Source organism: Opisthorchis viverrini (genome assembly GCF_000715545.1).
Source record: "Opisthorchis viverrini unplaced genomic scaffold opera_v5_13, whole genome shotgun sequence".
Lineage (NCBI taxonomy): Eukaryota > Metazoa > Platyhelminthes > Trematoda > Opisthorchiida > Opisthorchiidae > Opisthorchis > Opisthorchis viverrini.
This window is the reverse complement of record NW_008751669.1, coordinates 3170484-3178377: the sequence shown is the minus strand read 5'-3', so window position 1 is coordinate 3178377 and position 7894 is coordinate 3170484.

The following is a 7894-nucleotide window of genomic DNA, read 5'->3' as shown; positions in this document are numbered from 1 at the left end:
AGGCATTATCCTAACCACGGCGCAAGCCATGGACCCAGACGGATGCAGCCATAGCAGTGGTCCAAGAAACAGCGGTAACGATAGGCATTACACTACTGTGGCTGGTAATGGAACCGATGCACTTCCAATGTAATGTCACAAAACCCTAACTATCAGTAGCCTTCAAACTCACATAACGGCAATAGATGCTTCTTGCAAATACATTACAGCACTGTATGGCATTTTTAACCCGCGCTAACATTTACCAGAATCGAATAATCAGGGGAAGTTAGACGGAGTGGAATTTCCAGTTCAGTACCCATCGGGCACACTAAGTTGTTGAAGGCTTTTCCAAACTTGTGTTTTTAATTTCGAATTGTAACTCTTGATATGGAACCCCACAGGGGCTAATGCCTAAATGCTCTCGATCTAGCCATTGGGATGACATCGTGGGTTAGGGCGTTCCGCGATGATACGCTGCGTCTCTGGTCTAAGTGACTGTACTGATGCATAATCAGTAATTGGCCAACTTAGCTTTTTTCGAATTTCTGTGAAGAATTTGTAAATTAAAAGTCGATTCGCCTCCAAGCATCCAATATAAAAAAGCGCTTGGAGGAAATATCGTTATTCGTTCGGTTCACGGTCTCATTGCTATTCTTTTTGACTTCTTCGGAAGTCCGCAAGCCTTCTGAGTTCTGAGACTGAAACGCACATGAACTAGTTATCCCAATTATATATCCACCACTTACTTCCATTAGCTGCAATATGCGCCGCGGAAGACTAAGATGGTTTGGCACTGACCTTTTATCACTAGAACCAAAAAGTCCTGTTAGAGAAGGATCCTTAGGTTTCTTTTGAGAATGGGGCTATGTGGAACCTCAGAACCCAAAAAGTACAAGTGGGAATTGAATCTATGGAAGAAATGCACAAGAAAACCCCCATACTGATTGAAACAGGACTGTTCACAGGTCACTTACAATCGACAATCATTTTGGCACATTGTGTAACTCTCCCTAGCCTTGGGCCTTGACAGAGAGAACTCAGAGTTGTCGGTAGATTGTTGGAGTAGGCAAGAGACATCAGGGATACCAGCGCGGACCACCATGGTACTCCGGATTATATCAGTAGGTCTTCTGATATGACTTCGTTTTCCTTGGTAAACAGCGAATTTAGTGAAGTACACGGCCTTTAATATTCGAGTCGGCTGGCTTCTTCAGCAGAATGTTGTACCACGCCTGGTAAAAAGCTTTTGAAAGGTGAACTCAGGTTGGGCAAATTTTGACCTTCCCGTCTACGTACCAAATTCAGCTGTCCTTCATTAGCAAGATGTTTGTGGGGCGGTGTCGTTTCTACTGGACCCCGTGCTAATTAATTCTAGCTTTGTAAATATGTTTTGAGTCTGTCTGACTTAATGGGACCCACCATTTGGGACAGTTATATAAAGCGAGCGATTAGTAAGCATTTTGACTACATTGTCAACTGGATTGACAAGCTTTTTTCTCACCGCTCACTATTGCTTGTCATGTTAAATAGCCTTGGGAAGACTCCACATATTAGGAATGTCAAATTACTCGTCAGGTATGAGAAAGGTGGAAGATTTTTTGGTTGCTCGATAATAAACACTTCTCACTACGAATTTTTAATTATTTGAGAATAAGGTCTACGCAAGAGGTCTGCAATTTTATCGTTGTTTGCGGGTTGGCTGCTCCGTCCGATTAAAAAGTGATTTTTTGTTCCGAACTTAAGTTTCCGAAATTGTAACTACCTGCGAAATTTGTCATAGGGAAATAGGAGTCAGAATCTCATTTTGTGCGTAAATGTCTCTACTTTGAAGTAAACCATGGAGTTGCTAACAGTTCACCGTCGTCCTTGGTTAGCCCGTCTTGATGGTGGTTGACGAATGCCAGGATTTACTCGTCTGTATGGTCCAATGAAAAACTGAAGAGTGACTTAGACAACGCAAAGGTTGCAGGTTTTACAGAGTTCTACTACGGCAGAAAGGATTATCTCTTGTCTGTCTCTCTTGTTCGGTGACAGACGATAAATTCGCGTCCAGCCGTCGAAAGTGGGCAACGCGTTCACGAGAGGTATGATGTCTTATGGGATGGGAGTCACGGTGAGTCACTCAGGATTCTTGCAATAGAGTGCTAGAACACTCGTGCAGGAGAATACCAGGTATCTACAGTAAGCGGTTGAATATACCCGTTGTAGTCATGAGAACGAAGAAGGTAGCGAACAAAGCTTGTTTTCTGTGATTGTTCATCTTGGCTAATACATCACAAATTTATATGTTAGCAGAAATCACGTGGAAAAGGTTAAGATCGGGGCTACATATATTTTAGAGAAATAGAAGTCGAAGGAAGGGGGGTTGGATGAGGGGTAGGTCAATGGGTCACGGAGTCAAGTAAGTGACGTCAATGTCAGACAGACTTGTGGGACCAGATGTTTCGTGGGCCAGTTCAAGTTCAGAGGTCGCACAAGTTTCTTTTGGATGCAAAGTTGTGGATCCAGCAGTCGGATTCCTATCGCCTCTGCGATCGATAGTAGTTTGGATCGTACCAGTCGTGATCCGTTCAGAGGTACCCGGTATATGATGGTGAAGGCTTGCTCCTTGTCTATGATATGACAGGTTTCGGCCAAGTGTGCTGCAATCGCGCTTGAGCCTGGTTTCTTTCCACTATCACTCAGAGATACGGGATTGTGTTCTCGTATTCTGTCCGACAAATGCCTTTCCGTACGACCAACGTATGATGCTCGGCACGAGCATACGAATGAGTACACACAAAAGCTGGTGGTAGAACGTGGCAATTTGTCTTTCAAGCAGAATCTGATAGTGGGGCTGGAGTTGAAGCTCAAACATAGATTAGCGGCCAAGTTTGTCGTATCAACGGAGCTTCTAAGCCTTCTGGTGATTAGTTCAGCCACCGAGTCACCTTTGAATGGAAGCCTCATGTATACGGGCTTCTTCCTAACAGAAAATTCGGTAGATTTGGGTTTAACGGCCTCCATAGTCTTCAGTACGAACCTTTCAGGATATCCGTTCTGCAGGAACGTGCGTCCCAAGAACTTCAGTTCCTCTTCTAAGCATTCGGGTGAGCATATCTTCATTGCTCTCTCGGTCAGTCATCTAATTAGGTTGCAACGGAACGAAGCTATCAAAGTGAGTATACTGACCTTTCCACGTTTGCTTTATGTGGACCTTGCGTTCTATGGTCCCGTCGGTCTCCTTTTTAACATTGACATCGAGTTGGTGTTTTATTTGGTTTCGCTGTTTGGCTGGTTATTTTCACTTCTGCCATGGCCTGACATTGCTTGCACTGGAATTCCAGTGTGTAGGTGATTGCTTCGTCAGCCAAAAAAAAACAACATTCAGGGTGCACGGATATTTCCAACGATAGCTGGTTTCCCCTGGTTTCTCCAGTAACTAGCAAGTTGAGAATGAAATACAGGAATTTCTACTTGCTGTTATTGGGCTCATAGTTTATCGAGAATCTCGGTTCATTTAGCTTGGAAACGCTATAATTAAAAGTAATGAGTTCATTCCCTGAGGTTCTGGCCATAACAAGATTTAAATATTCATATTCATATGTTCATATATTTTTGTCCAGGTAGTTTAGTCCTAGGTGTAGATCTGAGCGGTGAACCATTCTGCGAGGAAACGTGCTGTTACAGTATTTATGAATCTTTAGGAATTTCCGGTGAACCCGGTTAACTTGTATCGCATGCTTTGACGTATCAGACTGCACAGCAGTTTTTTTCTTACCTTACGGTCTAAAAATTGTGGCGCATGTGGCTTTCAGAGTAGCTGAATTTAGAGGTCTACAAAGGTCTGAATTGTCCGCGTTTTGAGAACGTGGGTAGAGGTAGTTTTGGATGACGTGCGATCAAACTGTCGAGTCGTAGTCCAGCCGGAATACGTTTGGAGTTTCAGAGAAGTAGCGCTCATCTCACGGAATGTAGGATGAGCTGATCAACTTGTTGGGTGAAACCACCGATCAGTGCAAGTGGTTCAAAAGTGGTTTGGACAATTAGGTATGTGATTACAAAAAATGGCCGGTCACGTTTTATCTATACATTCGCTGGGTGTATTTGGAGCATATTGAATTTAACTGTAATCTACTACATTTCTTCGTAGTGGCTTGGTTTATTGGTGGACGGGATTAACTTTTTATCTAGTTGCTCCCATGGGCGACTTAGCCTATCAGTTGATTGCTGCAACCTAGTAATCAGAGAAACACATTCTCACCCTATTTGCGTAGTTTTTTATTTGAACCGAACCGCAAATAATTTATAATCCTCTGGGAAATTAGTGAAGGTTACGAAACGGTCAGAGCGCAGATCTTTTGGCGTCACGTACCCACCGATCTGCCTATCCTCATCTCGTGGACAGACAAATGAGGAATATTAATTAATGCATGTTACTGTCAACAAGACGCTGTTCGATTGCCCGCTGAATTCAGTACGAAGGACTCTCCAGCTACCCTGCAGAGAAACATGCTCACGTGTTACAAACGCATCTCAGTGACAGAACGGCGGTGTGTTGTGTTTCTTTGTCTCCGACCAGAATGTGAGCGACAGCGTTGTGCGCCACAGCAAACATGGGTACTAGTATAGCTAAGAACATTAGGTCTGAGTATTCACTTTGTGTCTTACTCGAAGCGTATAAGTAAGCCACTTACGTCAATGGATCTCCCACCATCATATGGAAATGACAGCCGTGAATCAGCTGTTTTCATTGGAGACACCGCTGCGTAGACATTGTAAGGTTTGTCCCCTCAGACCTTACCGCATGTTTAATTGAAACCAAAAATCGACCCACCCTTGTGCTATTATGCCGGCTTTCGGTCACAGTAACTGCTTAAAAAAGTGTCTTTCAAAAAATGCAGGTTTACCAGTAAGTTTGTGCGTGACTACATCAAAGTGGTTCAAGACAGTTCCTTTGTTCTACATGGTGGATAAGGTCCATTTTGGGACGCGCTACAGTTCCAGGAAAGTCCACTCCATTCCTGATATTTTAAATTCAAACTTTTCAAAATTTGCCTGACTATTTACAAGTTAATGTAAAGACTTAGGAAAATGGACAAATATGAACAATTTTTCAGTGATCAAACTTAAGAGAAATGTGGTACCCGCATTCGATTGGTGTACCGACCGCTGCTTACCCCACTTGCGAACAAATTATCTTCCTGGGTGTTATGTGTGAAACACCTTGATCATTTGCCGAATGAGATGAACACTTTGGATGTGGTAGCTGCGATACTTATACTGACCACAAAGAACCTTTGCTCTTGACTAATCGCTCCATATGACACATTATTTCGGGTCAGATAAGCCACAATTTTCCGTTCTCCCAAAACCTTGTTATATTTTGTACATGTTTGTGGACTGCAGAATTTCATGTATGTTAGAGTTGTGTCAAATAATCGTTCTTTGTTGATAGGCTCGGTTTTTATGAAATACCGGCTAGTGTGGTCAATTTTGAGCATTCACACTTAATTCTCTAAGAATTCAAAAGCTCTTGTACGCCAAATTTCCATAGAGAATCTCAGCCCCTAGATGAATATTCGCTTAGAAACAACGAGGGGTAGGAGTGCAAATTTTGAGAGCGTAGAATTAATGCACCCACACCCCCCCCCCAATAAAATAGGTGGCTACGCTTTGGAAATATCAACAGACGCATTGCTGACGTTAGAAACAATTGCTGAAGAGTGACAAAGCAGGGCGTGTAACATCGTAGCAGATTACAAAAAATCGCCCTGAGGTAGAAATGCACAGAGAGGTGAGAACGGTTGCCACTCACGGCCTCAATAGGCAGAAAGCACCTTATGAAAAAATTAACCTAGAACGATCTCATTTAGTCTGATGAATTTTGATTTCGGACATTTTGAACTAGAATTGTACGAGCACGACACAAATTTGGCGGTGAACCACCCTGATAATAAGTTAAAAAATCCAGCGAGGGCTTTGGCATTCACCCGACGGAGCATCTCCAAGAAGAGTTCTTCTAGACATGAGGACGAACTGCTCTTTAACCTGATTGTACGCTCAGCTTCCTGGTCCATAACTAACTCCACCATACTATGATCGAATAGTAGCTCTGCACAAATTGACCGGCCATCCGCGTGTTTTGGTGCAGAGAGAACCTGTTTCTAATACTGCACGGTGTCTATGGGTGCAACGGTGGATACCACTGATGGGACCATGCGAGTAGTATGTTTTCTCGCAAATCCAATCCGCTTCGCTTGAAAAGTGAGATCTATTGCGGAATTTATGGAGTCGCATTTGCTTGCATTTGAGCAACAGTCAATCAATATCCAGGGAAGTTCAGGAAGACGCGTTCAAGGAGAAGGTGCATGTTCAGTTTTTGTAGACACGATGCATATGAAATATTTGCTCCCCTGTCCATTAATCTGTAACTATTCAGTTAGCGTCTTCTAATAAATAACTCCGCAGCAAAGGCCTTTTTCCTATAATGAGTAGTACGTATTTACCTTCGTACAAAACTCCCCACGACCCTTGGAGCACAGCACACGCCGCATCTTTCAGGCTTTGTTGATACGGGACCCGGATGTAGTCGGCTTGGCGGATCTACTTTCGTTTGACCTGCATGTGAAAAGCAAATACAGTCAACACAGGCCATTTTCATGACCACGTTTGCACCAGTACTTTCATGTACCAAACTCGAACGTGGGCTGACAAGCAACCTTCGATTTGCAACACTTGCTACATTCCTCCCACGTCAGCCCGACAAGCATCACCTATCCACTGGTTGGAACTGGGGCGGGGGTGCAAGATGATTAGCATCGTACACTGTCGAAGGTAATTAACAAGTTGAAACCAATTAGAATTATAAGCCCCAGCTGGCATTACTTGACGCTTCACTACCAAAGACTGACGTCCAGGCTATTCAGCTGGTTCCTCGAGGAGGTGGTTAAATGGGCCCAATTCCATCACAGCAACTTGCATCAAGATCCCGTAGCTGCACTACATTATATGTGTACAAGTCAGCACACTTTAGCCTCGATTATTCCAGCATCTCAGCATTGATTGTATTACCTGCATTAACGTTTGGGCCAGCGAAGATAATCTGTTGCGAGTACGGCAGCTGCATCAGTTCCGTTAACAAGAGAGGTGGTGAATTTTGGATCACCACTCGCTTCCCATCAAATTTTGTATCCGTGTCACCGTTCCGGACTGCCTCGGATATATACTGATTGAAATCGATAACCTCTCGATTTACACAGAACTTGGATCAGACATCTGCCGCAAAAGTTGTGAAGGTGTATGAACAAAATGCATTGTCTCGATATCGATCTCCATTCTTGGTTTTCGCTTCTCAAAAGTTGGCACACTATGGCTTCTGAAAAAATCTGGCAAGCCCAACAAAGAAGAAGTAGGTGTCACTTGTAATTCATTTACTACTTTAAACGAAGATGTCCTCGAGTTTAATTTCCTAGGACGCTTTTGAGCCTCCGACTAGCACACACAGTTGTGGATGTCTTCAATGCTCCACAAACTAGAACAGGCGACTTATCCGATCCACAATTTCTTCTTCAGTACTTTTAAGCGTTGGCCCTCTACTGAGTTGGTTTAGACATAGCTGTTTGTTTTTGAGGTTCATTTCTAACCTACTTTTGACCTCAACAATATATTGAACTCAGCTCTGGTTACCACTGGCGGACGTCGAACGCTCCAGCCTACTTGTCGACCTCAATCCTAACGGTCCTCTCCAAGGAGGCTTTCAGCTTTCCTCCAGCTGCTTTCTATCGCGGAGATTATAAAGGCATCCGAAGCTGTCTGTTTGTTCTGCTTGTTGTTCCGACTTATTGGCTATCGTTCCTAAGTTGAACAACACGAAGCCCCCAGAACATTTCAAAATAAATCGTTCATTTTAATAATAATAATAATAATAATA